Source organism: Culex quinquefasciatus, chromosome 2 (assembly GCF_015732765.1).
Source record: "Culex quinquefasciatus strain JHB chromosome 2, VPISU_Cqui_1.0_pri_paternal, whole genome shotgun sequence".
Taxonomy (NCBI): Eukaryota; Metazoa; Arthropoda; class Insecta; order Diptera; family Culicidae; genus Culex; species Culex quinquefasciatus.
Window position 1 is genome coordinate 126,697,596 of NC_051862.1, and position 20,441 is coordinate 126,718,036.

A 20,441-nucleotide genomic window follows, 5' to 3' on the forward strand; every position below is an offset into this window, starting at 1 on the left:
TTCAGAACAATCTTATTTGATATAGTTTTGTTCGCCCTTGACTTGGCATCACTGCTTATTTCAGCCAATCAGGAGCCGTGATCTTTCTGACAAGTTGTTGTTGTTGCTTTGTTTGTTTATTTTGTTGAAGTGGTTCTGGCGGAGCGATTTTTTCTGGGTTCTTTTCCGGAACACAAATTCTTCAGCAAGATACCGGATCTGGCCAATCGGTGGTGGAGTTTTGGCCGAAGTTTGTGTTAGCCTCGGGGAAGCAGAATTGCATCGCGCACCAAGAGTGAGTATGGTGCGATTTTGATTTCGATCCGATTTTTATTATATTTTTTTCAGCAAATCATCAGTGCAGCCTACCGGGACTGTTTCCGGGTCATCCGTGAAAAGGCGTCGCCCGCAGATTTGTGTCCAAGAATGCGTTGGACGGAACGGACGGATCAGGATTCGGAGCGAGATGGTAGTAGAGGGAAGAAGAAGTCCGGGAGGGGATCTTTGCCGACGGTCAGAGTAGGTGAATCTATTAGGAGTTCCAACCTACACCACCCAGCCATCGAGACGGACCCCAGTCAACGCCTGGCCCGCGATCTACCCCAGGTGACCAAATCGACACCTGACGCGGCTGTCAGACGGGTGTAAACACGACGTCGGCGACTGCGGGTCGCGACGACCACGAACTCCCGCGCATCACCCACAACACCAGCCAACCCACAGCAGCAACGAGAACAACAACAAGCGTTAGTAGAAAGAGAAAGAAAAGTGTGCGAATCTGAGCCACAAGCGCTCTGGTCGACAAGGTGCTGCCCCGATCCTGGTCCGGCTTCCAGGGTAGCTCGCGACCGTCCATCTGGTCCCTAGGGACCAGAACCCTGAACCCGGGTTGTTGAGCCACTGGACCCGGTTGTGGCCGTGATCAAGACATCTCGACCTGTGTAGGAGGTCCATCAACCCTCCGAGCAAAAGAACCGCCACCCACAACTGCCACGAACGCACGTCTCTGCCAGCTGATTGACCCTGACGGACCCCGCTGACGATCAACCGCTCGGAGGCTAGTTAGCCGCGGCCGTGTTCCGGTTCTACACCCCCCCTCTCTCTCTTGGTTGTGCGTGAATTCTTCTAGCTGCGTGTGTCCAGCACCTCTAGGATCCGCCCTGCCACATCTACGGTTCACCCTACCCAGCTTGGTGACATCCGACGATGACGTCCCCTTCGAGCGCTGGCTTTGAGACGCAGGTCGACCTGGTTGGTCCCGCGTACGTGAGCGCGGACTGGGAATGGCTACCTCGGCGATCGGCCGCTCTCGCGAACCTGCCCGGCGATTTACGGCTAGCCTGAATGCCCTCGACAACCCCTGAGCGCTATCCCCGAAACGCTGGTCGACCTGGTTGGCCCCACGAGCTCAGGTGAGTCGAGCGATCGACCCTGCCAGTCCCGTTGCACAGCCGTGCACCTCGCGTGTTCGTGATGGAAGCTACGCACACCGTCGGCGAACGGTCAAGAGTAAAAAGCTAGTTTTAACTTAAAATTATGTATAGAAACACAATTACACTCTTATATAAACGTACACCTAGACTTTAAAATGAAAATTAAAAGCGCTGCGGCGCATTGTAGAGATAGTTGTGACTTTTTAGTTCGGTCCGCAAGTAGATTTAGAACGTGGGAGGGTCGTTGTGGAAGCGGGTGGACTAAGAGGGGTAACCCTCTTCGGGAATCCCGCGTTTTAGCCTGTCCTGTTCGAAGATTCTTGTTGTTGGGATCTGACGGTGACTCAGTGACGAGTTGCCTTGGTATGACCTGCCTTGAGGTCTCATGGCCGGGTCAGGCATCATTAGACGCATCCCAGCACCTCCACGGCCCTTCCGGCCTAGCACAGAAGTGGAAGTTATACCCCGAAATCCCCTATCCAATTCCCGCTAGTTACAGCCTTCTATTGGATGCGGAAGTAAAACGTCCCGGCCTTAGTAGTTGTTAGGCCGTTAAGTTATTTCAGGTGTAGGAGTCGTCTCCCTCGTATAAGGATAATTAACACACCAAATCTAGCCTGCTCCTGTGAAATCGCTGGCGGCGGTTGGACTCGCAATCCAAAGGTTGTCAGTTAAAATCCCGGGATGGAAGATTCCTTGGAGTAGAAAGAGTTTTGGGTGCCCTCCTCATTCAAGCCTTCGGACTCCAGGGTTCGAGCAGAAACTTGCAGTAGAGACCACCTGTGGGTCGTTAAAGTGGATGGTTTGTTTGTGTTAGTCGGGATTACACCCCAACTGGGATTTAAATATTCTAACAAGTTTTATGTGCCCTATTTAACGAATTATTTCCAGTAAACATTTACGAGAAATTTTTACAATCAAAACTATGTTTGTTTTCAGTTAGTAAACAAACTCTGTTGGTAGTGGTGTGTGCTGGTTTTACCAACACAAATATATTGCTAATGATCAATGATTTCAATGATGGATGAGAAAAAGAAGAATAAGAATAAGAAGCCCAAATAGATTTGACCCGATTTCACCTTAAATGTTGAGTTCAACGCCGATGTACCAGTAGGTTTCCCGTACATCGTATTCAGAATTAACTGTATACGATGTACATCGGTGTTGATCCGGCTAAATTCACAGCGGCGAGATAGCCTAGATGGTTGGGGCGCGGACTTGGTATCCTGAATATGACTCTCACCAGATTGACGTTATTTTTGGGGTGTGCAAAATTTATTTGTTTTTCTTTTGTACATGCTTTTTGTGTACACGTTTTCTCATGCAATATTACATGCTTTTTCTCACAAAGGTGATGTGTATGCTTTTGCATGCGATTCTACACAGAATTATTTTACTGTGTTGAAGATTGAACCTCTGGTTGCTGAGATACAGCCGCTTTAAGAAAAAGAAACTGGAAAATTTAAGTTTTCTAAGTCTCACCCAAACAACCCACCATTATCTAATGACGATACCTCAGCAACTAATATTCCAATTTTCAATGTTAAAACATGAAACATTCGTGAAATTTTCCGATCTCTTCAAAAAGTATTTTTCAATTTTTGAATCAAGACTAACATTTTGAAAGGTCCAAACATTCAATATTACGCCCTTTTGAAATGTTAGTCTTGGTTTAAAACAATTAAAATATTTTTTTCGAAAAGATCGGTAAATTTCACAAATGTTTCATAATTTAACATTGTAAATCGGACCATTAATTACTGAGATATCGACATTAGAAAATGGTGGGTTGTTTGGGTGAGACTTAGAAAACATCAATTTTCCTGTTTTTAAATCTTTGCATGGCAATATCTCAGCAACTAAGGGTCGTATGAACAAAGTTCAGAAAAGCAAAATATATAGAATTTTTTCAGCCTTTTTTAAAATTTTTGTTCAAAGGTGGGCAAACATGTGCACTAATTTAAAAAAAATACAAACTACGACTATTTTTAAAAAAGTTACCTAAAATTGGCGTTTACTTGAAAACGGTGCACTTTATCAAAATTTCACTAAAGTACTTTTTGATTGCAAATTTGATTTTACATCGAAAAATAAAATTGAAAATTTTTTGCGACCAGTATTTCCATTTTTCGAAAAAATCTGTATTGATTAAAAAATCATAACCCGGTGAAAGATTTTTTGCACAACCTTGAAATTTCTGAAAAGTTGCAATTGATGTCCTCTAAAACATATCAGAAAATGAAAAAAAAATAAAAATAGTGTTTTTTTGCAAATCAAGTTTTATTGACAAAAATTTAAATAAAAAATCACCAACAAAATTTTTACCGTGTATCACTTTTTTCAGTGTAGTCCGTATCCATACCTACAACTTTAACAGGACGATCAAAAAAATCCTTCAAAAGATACAGATTTTTGGATTTTCATACACCAGTTTTCTATGGACAGCTGCCAAATTCGTATGGAAAATTATATGGACAAACTGATGATGCAAAATGGCTTCTTTGGGCATACCGAACGCACGAAAAAAGTTTCAGCCGGATTAAAAAATACAAAAATTAAAATAGAAGAAAAAAGACCGATTTCGTAGAGAATTGCTCAGAGAGATTTGGAGAGTGCCTGCTCTTGGTCACTCTCTCTTCAATAAGCTACCGTGACATAGTGGTAAGATGATTGAGTTAGAATCAATGGTCTTCGCTCTGATTCCCGCTCAAAGAGTAGTCAGTTGCCACACTCACCGTTCGACCGCTTGACAAACTCGTCAGCAAACGTCAACTCTCTCCCATTTGAGTGCCACACTCTAAGCTGCGCGCAAGATCACGTCGCTGTTCTCGGTAGATCGAGTCGCGGATCGAAAAGGCGGTTATTTGTTGTTTTTTGCTCCGATTTCGCGCACCAGGTTTCGCGACCGAGCGAGCCAAGCTGCATCCGTCGGCGGGTAGAGATCGTTCAAGGAAATGATTAGCCAGACGAGAACGCGCACGAGACGCGCTTGACGAGATCGACAGGAATGTCTGTCTCGAGTTCCACTGGCATAGATTCTAGCGAATTTGCAGACGACGTCTCAAGAAGGTTGGAGAGTTCTATTTTAATCTCCATCAGCGTTCAAGAGACAAACAGCGGAGTAGCAACACTTGTAATTCATCCCGCTTGGAGCAACTTCACCAGAGTCATTACATAAACCACTCTGCGCGGTTGCAACGATCGTAAAACATTCCGAAAATTTTCTAAGCTAACCTACCATCGGTCGTAAAGACGGCGTTATCTTGAACCGACGAGCGAGAGAGATAGAACACACAACTTTAGAAGGCAAAACCGTCCAAATTTCGGACTCTCCGATAACGACATTGTTGGGTTGGCCGCTTGAACTTGGCGCAGCAGAAAAAACCAGAACGAAATGTGCAAGAGGCCGGACGGCGACGAAAATCGTGAAACAAAATAAAAGTATAAATTATAGCCGGGGCAAGCTCGTTGTAGAGTGTGGTCAACAGTTTTGATTACGGCACAACGTAACAACAACAACAGCACACAGACAAGCCAAACCTAACCTCAGCTCGAGTTGGACGGCTAGAAGGTTTCGTGTGAAAGTCAACTAAAACACGTTGGATGAACCGTGCCGCGGGGAACGCCGGTGGTCGCGGGATTGTTGTGAAAATTGAGACACTGCTGGTTCGTAGCCCGTACGCGCGGAACTGGACTTGACCTTTGGATAGACCTAGTGGACAGTTATGGGAGTAGAAGAAATGTTGCTAGACGAAAATCTCTTCGGCAAGTCAGAGAGCTGTAAGTACAGTCATCCCACATATTCGGAACACCCACAAATTCGGAACAGTTTTGTGATAATTTGTCAATAGCATGCCAAATGCAGCTTTCACTAGTAAAAGTAGTACTTTTTGAACAAAAAACTTCATTTCAAGGCTATTTTATCCTGAGCAGTAAAACACATCCTCCAAATTGCCTGTTCCATTATTGTGGGATGTTATTGTAAACTATCAGACCATGGATAAAAACATCACTAAGCTTAAGTTTCACTGGTGTTAGTGTGTGAAGTTATTATTTTTATTTACAAACATGTACTCCTGGAAAGATCCAAAGTTTGTTTACATCCGTAAGAAAAAAGTGTTCCAAATTTGTGGATTTCAAGGATCAATGTTTTTATTTTAAAAAATGATATAACAGTTCAAAAAATACCGTCAGTCAATACTCCAATCGAAAGATCACAAGGAAAGCTTTTACATGGAGGTAAAAGCAAATCATTTTGATCAATTATCGATTTTCTATGATTTTTGGAACATCGGCCGATCTGTAAACCGTTCCGAATATGAGGGATGCCTGTGTTCAAATAGTTATGCGGATATCCGGAGTCCGAAAATATCCGATCTGTAGTCACTGCCATGCATTTGTCAAAAGTTGTTTTTTTTTTGTATTAAATTAAAAATTGATGGTTTTTGTAACATTGCACTACCAATTTTGGATGGGAATAATTAGGCTTAGGAATTTCTCACGCTTAACAATTACCATTTTTACGGGGTCCACAATTTCCTAACACCAAATTTTACGGAAATTTCATAGATCTTTTTCATGGATCACATGTTTCCGAAAAAAAAACCCAAGGAAAATCGTTATAATGTAGCATTTTAACCCACCGGCAGTCGCGTACGTGTTCTTTGTTCACAGTTTGTAAGGGAACTTGTAAGAAAGGCGAAAACACGCGACATCCCCAAGATTAAAACAGCACCAATATAAAATCTTATATTATTGTAGGTGTGTGCTATCTTGAGACAACGACCTATTAGTACTTTTCAAGAAAATCGATTTTTAAAGTTTATAGTTGAAGAAAACAAGGAAAAGTGCAAAAATGACCAAAATAAATAAAACTAGTAAAATATTGAATTAAAAAAAGCAAAAACTAACATCATCAAACTAGTTTTTCGAGTGGCAAACAAATTAAAACTGTTAAAAATTTATTTTAGGCTGGTACAAATTGTATTTAAAGTTTTTTTTAACCCCTAACCCCCCCCCCCCCCCCCCTTCAAAAGTTGGCCTGAAAAAACTTAAAAATTTCAATGATAAGTTAAGTGCAATCACATGAACATTTTTTCGCTATTTTTTCGATATTTTTCTTCTGTTTTCGTCAAATCTAGCTTTTTTTGAAAACTAATGATTGCAACTTAGCTAATGTAAATGCATTTTAAAACACTTTTTGCATTCAAATGTTAAGACTATGGCTTGTTATTTCATTTTTTAACCCCCTCCCCCTCGTCCCCGCCAAAACCAAGGGACAAAAACTTTGAAAAATATTTGCATCGGCATTATTTGTTTAAAAAAGAACAAAAGTTATACAGATTTTTCAAAGGAAATATCTAAATGACGTAAACAATTTAAAAAATTTAATAAATCAATCAAAGTTTAATTCAGTCCAGACTCGACAATCCTAACTCTCAATAATCGGAAGTTTCGGAATCGGAAGTTCAATTATTTATACACTAAAACCCCCGATTACGCTCAGGCGTTACGCTTTGTATTTCGTCGATTTCTCTGAAACGACGCAACATTTTTGCAATCTTTTTAAAGCAACTTATACGTCTTGTGCAGATCTACAAATTGATTTCAAAATATTGTAGAAACATTACACTGTTTTCGAGAAATCAACCTAACAAAAAGCGTAACGCCTGAGCGTAATCGGGGGTTTTAGTGTATGGCAATTTATATACACTTACTCATACAGTGAAACCTCTCTTTACGCAGTGCGTTACGTTTTTCTAATTTGTCGATTTCTCTGGAACGATGCAACATTTTCGCAATGTTTTGAAAGCAATTTGTAGGTTTTGTTCAGATCTACAAAACGCGTTTTGAAGTTTGCAAAAATATTGTATGGAGAATTCTTCAAAAAAAGCGTAACGCCACCGCGTAAAAAAAGGTTTCTCTGTACTACACTTTATACACATAAAATTCGGATTCTGAAACCCCATTGCTTATCAAACTATCAAATTCAATTATTCATTATTTCATCACTGCCATTTTGGTCACCATCTTACATTTAAAAATTCAAAACATTTCAAAGTTGTTTTGAGGTCATACTTAGTCTGACCAATAAAAAATAAGACATGAAAAGATAATACAGTGAAACCTCTTTTGACACGGTGCGTTACGTTTTTCTGATTCGTCGATTTCTATAGAACGACGCAACATTTTTGCAATCTATTAGAAGCAATTCGTAGGGTTTGTTCAGATCTACAAAACGCTGTTTGAAGCTTGCAGAAATGTTGAATGGTTATAGAGAAATCGACGAAATAAAAAGCGTAACGCCACCGCGTAAAAAGAGGTTTCTCTGTATATATTTTTTTGTGATTCGATTACCCGAAATTATTTTTTGCTGGGCTGTAACTTTACCAAAAAGATTTGAAACGCCTAAAATTGTATTGTGGATATCTCTGCATCAAAAAAGTACAAAAAGAATTATAGGTTTTTAAGTATTAACAAAAAAAAAAATAACAAGCCATATCCTCAACATTTAAATGAAAAAAAAAAAAACTGTTTTAAAATGCATTTTACACTAGTTCAGTTGTTTAGTAATGATTAGTTTTTTTTAAAATAGAGTTTTTTGAAACATTCGGATTTTATAAACATTTTTTGAATTTTTAAAAGAGGGATATACTGTCTTACATTTCCATAAGGCTTTTGGCAACATCTTAAACTATTTTAACACAAATTTTGATAAAAAAAATCGTGACGTCACCTTAAAATTATTCTTTGAAACTTAAAAATCTCATAGAAGTGGTGTGTTTTTTCATTCATTGTATTTTTTCCAAAAAGCCCGTCTTTTTCCTACAAGTTTGTCTTTGACCACTTTTTGATATTAAGCAATGGCATAATATTTGGCAAAGAAAAATAAGTAATTTTGTATTTTATATGATTCAGATTGAAATAAAAATAAATTGGATTGATTTATTCATTAAATATATCTTCAAGTTCCGTATCAAAAACCATGAATTTTGATATCCATATTGCAAAAACTCGTATGGTTCAGTAAAACTCACTGAGGGTACCGGCCACTCCAGGTTGTGACCAATACTGTCAAAATGGCCGTTTCCATTAACAGTATCAAAAACCAAGAAGTTTGATACCTATTTTAACCAGTCTCGTTTGGGCTTCCATCGGAACATCCCTGAGGGATCTGGCTCAATCGGGTCATGTGACCGGAAGAATCCGGTGGCTTTCAATCATTCCGGCTGGCCTGCCTCCGCTTGGGCTGCTCGATGCTCCAGACCATTTGCCAACTGCTTCGGGGTCTCCCGGACATCAGCTTCCAGGTCCAGGTTAATGTTTGCTCCTCGACGTCCAGTGATAGAATGATTTCCCTGGACTGACCGAGCCGGCTTATATTGGCATAGAATGGAGACGTATGCCCCACCTCTTTGCGCCGGTAATCCCATACCTCTTTCGCTTTTTGTTGACCGGAGAGGATCAAGTAAAACAAATATTTGAAAAATTCTTATTTTGCGCTGGAATGGCTCCATAGTTATCTTGCTTCAAGATTCAAAGGACTCACTCTAAGAATATCTGAGCAAATATAAGAATTGAAATGCTAAAATTGAGTACTTCCTTAAGAATAACATCACTGTCCGCGCATACCCCATTTGTCGGAAAGCCACTTTTCATCATCTCAATCTCAACTTCGCCCGGTCCATCGGTCCGGTCCAAGCTCTGCAAAACTATTGTCGCCCCACCATCATCAGCATCTCGGATGAATAAAAATTGCAATCAGTCACGGGCCCAGTCACCGACTGTCTTCTTCTTCTTCATTGCTCTTCCTATTAATGCGCAAGAGATGGATGAAGAAGAACCGTGCTGCCAAGTCTCTTGACGTTCTTTTTTTGTTGTTGCTGTTGGTTGCCTCCTCCTTCCGCAAGTCTTTGTGTGTTTGCAAATGTTCTGTTCTGTTGAAGTTTGCTAAATTATAGCCCATGGCGCTATGCTGCAATGGTTGTTTTTTTTTTTCCTTCGCTTGATTGCTAGCAAAGCAGATTGATTTGAGCCGTTTTCGAAACGATCAATAATGGGGAGTTGAAAAATAACGGTTACGCCACAGCGAGATTCGAACTCGCGACGGCCCGATTCGTCGGGCGCGCTCCAGCAAGCGATTACATTGTCTCACTTTCACCGAGAGAGTGACAGCTTAAAACATCACCGCGCTCGAACTCGAAACTCATAACATCAATTATCGGCGCTCGTGTTGACATTTCCCAGTGTTCCAAACAAACCCCGCTCCAATCCCGAATCAATAAACAAACAAAAACGAACAACAACAAAGTGCACGAAGAAGGTGGCGGTGTAGAATCCTTCCACAGACACACAGCCGTCGTCGGCGTCGTGACGACGTTTGTTGTATTCGTCATCGAGAACGTAAACAAACACTTTCAGAGCCTGCTGCGCGGGGCAAGAACGAAAACGAAAACAAACAAACCCTTGGGCGTTCTTGCGGGAGTGGGTGCTAACAAGCTGTGTTCTTATTCGGGGGTAGGTACTAACCGATTCCAGATAATCCCAAATTTTGAGGCACTTTTTGTACACCTTCCAGCCGGAGAAATTTTCCTCTTCGTTGATTTGGCAACACTGAATTATTTGATTTTTAACGAGCTTTGATTTTCCATGCACTATTTCTGCTCGGGATTCCACAATAAACACTGATTGCTCTAATCTAAGGACTTTTCACTGATTCTTCTTCTTCTCGGCTTAAATTTTCTTCCAGTTTTCTTCTTCCGTAGCTTTTCCTTCTCTTCTTCGAAACGCGGCACACACCAAAAGCGCACGAAAATTTCTCGATTCAATATTTGCTCTTATTTCATTCACTTTTCCTGCTCTCCCAAAAACCGGGTCGATACACAAAACACGCACACAAATTTCTTTCCTTCCACTTTTTAATATTATTATTATTATTAATCACACTCACAGGGGGGAGGCTTCCTCTTCGGTGCAGGCTTTTATCGGCTGGCTTTCGGCGTCTTCCTTTCCGGATTTGAAATCACTTAGCACACTTTTTATTTCTTTTGACTCTCTTTTTTCCCTCGGGGCCGGCTCACTTTTTCCTCGGGTAATTTCGGGTTTTAATGCACCGGCACGGGCTGTGTAACATTCCACTCGTTTTGTTGGTAAAGCGGGAAACTTTTCCGTTTTTGTCGAATTATTCTTTTTTTGTGACAGAATCGCTTCGCGATAACAAACTTTGTTCTAGACAATTTGGTACCGTGGGAATTCACTTTGGTTTCGGGCTTATCACACACACACACACACTGACCGCAGCGGTTGACGATTGTGGTTTGTGGGGTTGACCTTCCTTTGGTCGTTATCGCGGCGGCGCTTTGACAGCTGATTGTTGCTAACAAGTTGTGTTCTAGCAGTGGTTTGCACTCGCTGTGATAACAAAAATTGATTCAAATTGGTTGATTAGCTTTTTGCAGCGATTTCTTCCTTTCGGTATCGTTTGCAGATTAGGTTTCACTGATTATATGATTAACAAATTGTGTTCGCATTAGAATCTAACAACACAAGATACAACAGATTTATAATTTTGTATTTCAATGGTGACAAATTGTATTATCTCCCTTTGGAACGCTTCTTTCCCACTTCAGAGACGCTCGTTGCGCTAACAAACTGTGTTCCTATTGACTAGAACACCGCACTCGTGTCGCAATTACACCATTTAACCATTCTTAAGCACTTGTTTAGTGTTTTCAAAAATAAACCGAACGCTTATCAGCGCTGGCAACAACATTATTCGATAATTTATAACCGTTGTAACAGGTATAATTAAACACACCTTGCCTCTTTGGCTTTTTATGTTGTGTTTTTTCTTCTGTTGATTTTTTTCCTTTATCGCACTTTCTCTCCCCTTCTTGCTCTAACAAATTCCGCTACATCAGCGCTCCTACGGTAAATTCTTCACTCTTCCTGCTGCGGAACAAGTTGCATTTAATCATTCGTTCTTGCGTTGCACAATCTTTGCGGAGCTGGCATATTCCGGCTGATGTTTTTGTTGTTGTTGTTGTTGCAGATGTTGCCGTGGACGTTGTTGTCGCCACATAATCCCATGACACACATACAAACACACACACACAGGTTTTCTCTCTATCTCTCCCTCTCCACTCTCAACGCACTGCTCGAGCGTTGTGTGTGACGCAGAACTCGTCTTGCGAACCAAGAACAAGTTTTGTTAAACGACGACGACGACGACGGGTTCTTCGACTTCCGGAGCGGGTTCGTCGTCGCGGTGACGCGGATCGAATCGACGGTCTCTCTGTCTCTCTACGAGGGAACACCTTCGGGCCCAAGAGGCACTGGCACAGAAGGGCGCGCGCGTACACACGGACACGGACACAGCGAACCGATTCACATGACGTACGAACTCAAACTGAGACGAGCGCGGCTCATGATCGGTGAACAACCGCGCTAAACGAGCGCGCTCGCTCTCTCGTGAGGAACTCGCGAGTAGCGAGCGAGAGAGAGAGAGCATTGAACGAGGCGAACTTCGTTCGCGAGGAACTCAAATGGGTGATGGAGGACGAACGTGAATCGCGAAAGGCAAAGAAGTGAAGTGACTACTTCGTCAGCAGAGCACACGAATACTTGGAAGCGGAGATTGGATTTGGACTTGGCGAGTTGCGAGTTGGGTTTGAGCTGGTGATGTTTTTGTTGTTGTTTTGGACAGTGTTTCGCGTGAATGATGTATACTGGCTAGGGTTGGCAGGATTAGTGAGTTAGACGGATAAAATTTGATATTTAATGCTTATTTAGTAATGATAAATTAAATTAAAAATTAAACCATAAATTGGGAATAGCGTTGGCCATGATAATTCAACAAGAAAACTAAAAGTAGATGAGTTCTTTTTGGTATTTATGAGACACATTCTGCCTTCAAGTTACAAAGTTTTGACAAGAGCTGTGGAGTTGGAGGCGGAGACGGAGCTGGAGTCTGTGGAGTTGGCTTTTTTTGGAGAACAGGAATCAGTATCTTCAAATGCCGGAGTCGGAATCGGAGTCGGGAAATTTCCTTATGCTAACTAGATAGGAAAACCAGCAAGCTTAGTACAAGAGAACACAAGGGCATCGAACTTTGTATATTTGGTGGAGTCGGGTCTTTCTAAAGAGCTGACGTCGGAGTCGCTAAATTTCCAGAAGCTGGAGTCAGCCCTACTTAGAAACGGCTATCAAATTGAAAATGTTTGCCATCGGAAAGCTACACCCAAAGGTATAGACCGTGCGGATAGTCCTTTCGAAATAAAACGAGAGAAAAGTGCTATTTTACAAAAGTACAGACGTCTCGCGCTTACAACAACAACAAACAATGTTCATGCGTTCATTGAAACAGTTCAACCGATGGAGTGGCTTATATGGACAAATAACTGTAACTCAGACATTTAACCATGGTAGCCGATACGGCAAGGGCGCAGTTCGATAAGCCAAAGGTCTTGGGTTTGATTCTCGATAGTGGAATTTATTTGAAGAATGAACTTTTTGGAAAATGAACTCCATGAGGATTTTACTCTCGGTCATCAATCGCGAATGATTTTTTTTTGTATTGAATTGGACCAATAGTTGCCAAAATATTTTGATTTTGACTTTTTTAAATGTGTGAGTTGATATCAACTTTTTTCAAAATTCGTTTTTTTGCATTTTGGTCAAATCTCGTTGGGTAGGGAGTTTTGATTTCCAAAGAAGTGCCCACGTGATTTACGGAAGGTCCCTTTTTTTGTGCAAATCCGTTGTGCAGCAGCGTAAAATTTTTTTTTAGCTATTTGTTTTCGAAAATATTTAGTAATTTTGAAATCTTATAATTGTAAAACAACTGGACTGGAGTTACATGCATTTTAAAACTTTTTTTCATTAAAATTTTGGAACCATGACCCGTAATAACATTTTACCAATATTTCCTTAGTAAATTTTTATCCCTTTTGCTCAAGTGACAGTTCACTTTAAGTGTGAGTGGGATAGGCTGCTTGTTTACGACCAAGATTTCGTCCTTTTGAAAAGATAGTATTGTATAAGTGAGGAATGTAGTTGTAAGAGATTCATGCACGTTTCGACACAAAAGCAATCATTTTTAATGTAGCAAGTTCAGGATGACCATTATTGCAGCATAAATTTCCTGTGGGTGTAAATCATGATAAAATTGACAAATGGTACTTTATAGGAACGCAATAGGGGAAATATACCCATTTTAAGCCTAATAAGCGGTCGTGTTTGAATGATGCTGGATAATCTAGAGTGTTCCTTGAATTTTACTAAAACCAAGTACACCAACGAGTAGAGCAACTTTTTGTGAACATTTCTGTTTATTTTCACTTTTATTAAAAGTTATGCTATTCCTTTTACAAGCGTTTTAAAAACAATATTTCCCAAATGCATTCTGATCAGTCGCGTGTTTGGGCCACGCCCATTTTCCTATTTTCAGCTTAGTTCTTTTTTCTTCCAGCGCTCTTTTGTGTCTGCTTAGTGCTGCCAAAATTGATGAAAAAAAAGTAGCATTTATAGAGAAAATTTCCTGGCATCACTGGCTCACTCCAACAGGCGCTGCTGGTGGTGTTGGTAGCCACTCTTTGTTCTTTCTTTGCTTTCGCTTCTCGCTCGGTTTTCTTCAGCCTTCGATTGGAATGGGTCGTTAAAATTCAAACGTCAAAAAATTTGGCGCGTTTGTTTTTTTGATGGCGCTTGCTAATTATTTACATGTTTCGGGATTATTTTTCAAGTGAGTGACTAGCTAATGTTCAAAAGAACATGTTGCCGGTAGTTGGAAGCAATTTTATATCTTAGCGCAAGTGAAAAGATATTGATGGAGACTTTCGTTAAGCAGTTAACCTCTCATCTTGCGTGTTGATGTGTGTGCCACCAAAATGATGAGAAATGGTCTCGCAAAATAGAAATTATGATCAAATGTGCAATAAATTTGATCTTTTTGGCCAGTTAATGGCATAAATTTGCGTGCTTACTTTTTGGCGGTGCTGTTGCTGGTAAGTTTATAGCCTAAATAGTATTTTTGGAGCTTTAATCGAGCACCAAACTCTCCATATGACAAAGATAGGTGTTTGATTAGAAAAGGCATATTTCCCCTAGTAACACCTTTCGATAATCTTATTGGCTTATAATTACTAAAGACAATAACAACCCAACAATGATTGGTTGTGCAATCGATCGGTTTAGTTTCAAATTGAAAACAATTAATCGGTACCTCTTCCAAAACCTCATCCAACCGTAACAATCCCTCACCGTATCGATATCTCATTAATTCGTTTGATAACAAATCACGATAGAAACTCGCCGCCACCGCCAATTGTTACGAATGTCTTTCGACGGAGGTACAACTCCTTGGTGTTGGTGAAACTGTGCGCTTGAGTTCCCTCAATCATCCGCACGGCTTTGATCCGGAAAGTGAAGAGTTTGAGTGAGATTTAATGAGAAAGAGAACGAGAGTTAAGTTGGTGTTTTTATTGTGAAATATCCAATTATGTCGTCACTTTCTTGCAGTAACTCCGGTTTAAGGTAGGAAAGTTGTAAAACTTTTAGCGATTTTTTATTTTAAAAGTTTTTTGCTCGCATCGTTTGCAGCGATTAGAGCGGTTCATCTTGCTCGCTTGAACAGCCTCACTAATTGAGCGAGTAAATCATTCTTGAAAGATTTCACTCTCACTCACACAGCAGTGTTGGCGACTGTCAAGAAGAATGGGATTTTTATTTTTAAACTTTCGCTTCCGTTCGGGGTTTGGCCAACTTCCCTAAAAATACCTCCCTCTAAATGGTGTAATACGGCGGGGCCGGTTTTTATTTTATTTTCTACGTTCGCTTGCCGGACCACTTCTCAAAGCAACCTGGTGTGTGAAGTAATGCGTCAAGACGTCGCGACGCACCGCACCAGGAATCGATGACAACACACCATCTCTCACGAGCGAGAATGAGCAAAATGAGAGTGAGAGTGAGTTCCCCTTCCGCGCTCGCGGTGAGTTCCGCGATCGTGCCCGCTAGTTAGTATGTAGTCATCGACGACAAAACCGACCAACTAGGCAGCATATTATTGTGTGTTTCCATGCACCGCATTGGACATGCGTCAAAATGCAAATTTCGTACTTTTTGTCCCAACACAGAGAAAGAGAGTGCGAACACACACGGAACGTGATCAAACGTGAACGTGTGAACGGCAACGGTATTGGTGAGATTGGCGTGCCACCAATACATGCGTAAAGGGCTTTGGTTAAGGCCGCGAGTTTGTTTTGATTGTTTTCATGGTTCCTCGCGCGCTGAGACATGAATTTATTTTGCACGACGACGACGACGACGTGCGAAATTCAGTGTCATGATTGGTGTAAACTAAGTCAGGATGACTCAAAGTAGGCGTCTAGTGCGTTTTAGGGGCTAGTTTTAAAACCCTGAAATAAAATTGAATCATTGTGTCCTCTAAAGGTATGATTTCTGGACATGACAAGCCATGGACATGGAATGTCACAAAATGCTGCTTTGGTGACAGTTTTGGTTTGGCATGTTGTTATTTTTGGTTATTTACTTGTTTGAAATTATGTTTTGAATTTATTTATAATGATGTCTTAGTTTATTTGTATTTATTGTAATTTTAGGTTATAATTGTTAGCTTTCTTTTAAAGTATGTTGTGTGTTAAAATATCATGATTTTTTTTTGCCTTTCTTGCAAAAGAAAGGTTTAAGGTTTGCTTTTGGAAAAACACTTTACTCATAAATCATAAATTACTGCATGGGTAGAAATCGTCCCAGAATAAAATCCTATTACTAATTTGGAGGTTTTGCTGCGCTCTTTCGATTGAATTTTGGCCCGAAAACACTTTAAAATTCAAATAATTCAATTTCAAACAAAAGCCATTCAAAATTATGTGGTGCCCAAAATTTTAAGCTTTGTCTTAATTTATTTCCAGAGATATAGCCATATTAGTGTTTTACCTCATATTTTTACCCTATTTTTTGGTTTTGTACAGACCCATAAACTGAACATCAAATTCGAAGTCTCGGCTCGTTCTCGCTCGATAGATTGACAAGTCGTCAAGTCGAAGCATGAACGCCAGCACATTTACACTTGCGCGTTTTACGCTGTGCGTGTAAGTGTTCTTTTTTAAGAATGATAAAGACTAATGGAAAATATAACAAATTAGAGTTACTTAAAAATTAGTTCACAACAAGTAGCTTAGGAATTGACAGCGTTTTAATAAATCAAATTTTCTAATTTCATGGGAAAGAATTCATTTTCTGTAAACATTTTTAATCAAAACAACTGCAGGTTTAAAATTTCTATTGAGAAAAAAAGAGTCGGTATGGAATTTAGGATGAAATGAAAACAAGAAAAACGCATCTTTGAACGCTGCTTCTTTTTAATGTCATAGACAAATGCATTTTTTTTTCAAGGTTTTATTATTGCTAAAAATTGCAGACTTAAAATGTATTTTCAATTCGAAACTATTTAAAATGCATGGCATAACGTTTATTTTTATATTTTTAATTAAATAATGCACTTTTAAGATCTTTTACTTCATTATTTATTCCGTTACAAATGCTTTTCAAAATGATTCTAAGTTCAAAGCCAGCTTTTCCAACATAAAATTTTATTTTGCATCAGTTTAGAAAGAGTTTGGATGGATTCAAAAGTGTACTTACAACTTTATGTACAAATATTACAAATTTATAAAAATATATGTTTTTAAACTTATGTACCGTAAACCGGGGTGGCTTTGATAGCCCGGGGTGACTTTGATAGGTTTTTAAAATGACCATCAAATTAATATCTAAACATTTTTGAGAATTATGAGTATGCAAGCATTAAGGGACAGCTTATTAACGAACATATAAGCAAAAATGTGACTGTTATATTGGATGTATCAAAATTAGTGGCCAAATCGAATTTCTATCAATGTCACCCCGGGCTATCAAAGTCACCCTAGTTTACGGTAAACATAATTTTTCAATCTTTTTATTTGGACAAATTCTTGTAAATTATCTTAGAAACACTAATCAATCAATCAATATTTAGGAAGGATTTAAAATTCATGCATGGCTCGAAAAAGTTAAGATATCTTAAAAATTGGATAGTACAGTCCAGACTTCTGTTTACTTCGAATAATCGAATCTTCGGACAATCGAATCATGAAAAACGTGTTTTTTTCGTCGTCTTGTTTTTGATTGTCGAGCTGAAGTAGTTATTTACTATTTTTAAATCTGAGATGGCGGCCAAACCGGCGTTTATAACATATTGAAAAAATGCTTTTTTTTTTATTCAAATTTAACTAAATTGCGGTCGCAAAACTCGAATTTGATGTTTAAAGTAAGATAATAAAAAAAACAAGAAAAAACATTTTTTGGCATGTTTTGATTATCCGAAATTCCAAACAAACCTTCGGAAAATCGAAACTTCGAGTCTGAACTGTAATCTAATACAATATCGTGCATAGTTTGATTAACAAATTGAATTAAAATTTTATAAATAATAATAAACAATAATAAAAAAATAATTTCAAAAATTCATTATTCTAGATTAAATTTTCAAAATATTCTATCTGCATAGAAAACCCATGACTTAGACAACTTAGAAAATTATATGGACAAATTGATCATGCAAAATGGTTTCTTAAAATTTTTCAACCTTTGGCTTAAAAATCATATCCATGTTTTAAACTTTTTGTCCCCTTCTCGACCTCGGCCAGAGTCGACAGACAGAAACTTGAACGATGTTTTGTAACGGTTTAACCTTGTTTAACAGAATAAAAAAAAATAGAAAACAAAACAAAACGCGATTAGTCTGTTGCAAATCTGTGATCGTAAATTTCATTTTAATCAGTTTTAAATTTAAATGAACATTTTAAAATGCCAAATATCAACATATATTTTTGATAACATCATGTTTTTTTAAATATTATATGTTTTTAAGAAAAATGGAACAACGGGTAAAAATCCAACTTAACAGCCGTGGTAAATTATGTCCAAATATTATCTATTGTGATATTGATGCATTATGTGAACATTTATGCTTTGCAACATTGTTGAAGAGCATAACTTCTTTGAAGAAAAATTTTGTATTATGATGTTTGTTTTTTCATTTATGTAAATACCTGTTAGTAGTTAGTTAGTATATCCCGGATTGACAATTACCTGTAAGAGAAGAAAAAAAAAATGTTTAGGGCATCTGTTCAAGCACTGAAAATAGGGTTGAAATCAAATTCGCAATTTATTAAGTGCTGTTTTAACGACATTGCAAAAAATAATGTGTTTTTTCGTGACTGTTTCTTGCTAGTGATTGTTATGACTCAGAATGTAACACACTGAAAAAATAACTGCTTTTCAAGAACCATTATAGTTGACATTTCTTCTTCTTCTGAAATGATCCAATCCTAATAACTCAGCAAATATCACCGCAACAGTGTTGCCACCGAGAATGCCTCGTTTCTCGCAAGAAAAATAGTCACTATCACTCATCTCCAGCCAGCCAGCCAGACTCGCATTCGAAAGCTACTCCACCATGGATAACTCGACTTTAGCTAAGCTAATGCCAAAGCAGCAGCAGCAAAAAAAGATCAACTCCACACTTGCCAGTAGCTATGCCTCAGAGATAGAGCCACAGCACACAAAAAAAGCTCAAGCTCTATAATTACCCCACATTACGGCTTCGCACACAAACTCTCACTTCCCAGCCTCACAACCCCACCACCAACCCACCTGACCTGGGCCAGTGAAAAAAGCACCTGCGCCAACCAGCAGCATTTTCATTGACTGATGTTTGCGAGCTACCTGGTTTAGCAGAGCAGAGCTGAGCTAGACACTCTGCCTTAGTTTGACATCTATCTCATTGGGTTTGTTGAAGGAAAAAAAGAACGAAATGAAAAGAAGAAGAGAAGCAGCAAACGTTTGACGAATCGCACACGTCATACGAGAGACGCAAACAGCGGTGGATACTGCGAAAACATGCGCTCGGTTCTTCTTGTAGTGTAAAAGAACCTTTTCTGGAAAAAAAATAATGAAGTTGGTGAAAACAGTAAAGCTGGTATTACACTATGACACTGCCTGCATTTGTTTGCAAAAAACGTCAGCCTCCATAGATTTTAAGTTGTTTTTGAGTTTGGCAAACTGTCAAACACGAAAGGGCGAGTTTGTTTGTTTGTCATAGTCTAATACCTGCTTAACATTCCAACTCCCAAGGCTCAAAAAAAGTTGGAACGATAACTTCAACTCGCTGGTTCTCGGGCATAACTTAACCAATCGAGACGATTCTTTTTCCAGTGATTTGTAAAGATGTCTAGATGATCCTGAAACTTTTTTTTCATAAATTTTTTTTTTGTCCTTTTCGGTACTGGGACCTGGTTAGGACCGAGTCGGCTTTTGTAATTACATTTGACTTAATAATTACAGAGGATCTTGTGTGTAAATGTTAGTGGGAGGGGAGCCGATTACCCGCGGCCTACTCGGGGTTAGTAGGGAAGGGATTGATCCTGAAACTGTGCAGAACTCGATTTGATGAAATCTGTAATTTTTGCGATCAAAAACATCGTTCCACCCTTTTTTTCTGCGCGTGCACAAAAAATCGCTCAAAATTTCGCGGAGGCAGCGCGTTGAAAAAGGTAGAACGATGTGTTTGATCACAAAAAATTAGGTTTAATCTTATCGAGTTCAAATGTCAAATGAAATTTATATTGAAACTGTTTTTTTACTTAAAAAATGAGCGTTTTTCTTTGAAAATATCCGAAAAGTATTAATTTTGAACAATGCAGATAAAAAGAATAGTTTATGAAAAATCCTAAGTTGAAAAATGGGAGTTATAATTTATTGCATGAATTGTTCTCAGCTAATTGTTGAAAAGTTTAAAAAGACAATTTTTCAGCATTTCGAGTTATTTCAAGGGTGCCTTTTCTTCAAGTTCGTTTTTCCTCTTATTTTTGTGCAGATTTTGGTCCTCTAATCATAAAAAAAACCAAATTTAAAAAAATACTTTTATTAGGATACAACTATACAGCAATTCCATTTGAATAGAGCCTA

At 39.1% G+C, this 20,441-nt stretch overlaps 1 protein-coding gene across 8 annotated transcripts in view; it reads right to left on the reverse strand.

Annotated features, from left to right (window-relative positions):
• LOC6046306 (nuclear receptor coactivator 1) overlaps positions 1-20,441 on the reverse strand; it is a 339,035-nt gene that overhangs the window by 217,584 nt on the left and 101,010 nt on the right. For 7 of the 8 annotated variants that reach the window (XM_038254027.1, XM_038254032.1, XM_038254031.1 and 4 more), the window contains exon 1: positions 9,942-11,809. The exons of the other annotated variant lie outside the window; for it this stretch is intronic. The gene's annotated coding sequence lies outside the window, so the exon portion shown is untranslated. Of the gene's footprint in view, positions 1-9,941; positions 11,810-20,441 lie in introns of those variants that run through there. 8 annotated transcript variants of the gene reach the window in all.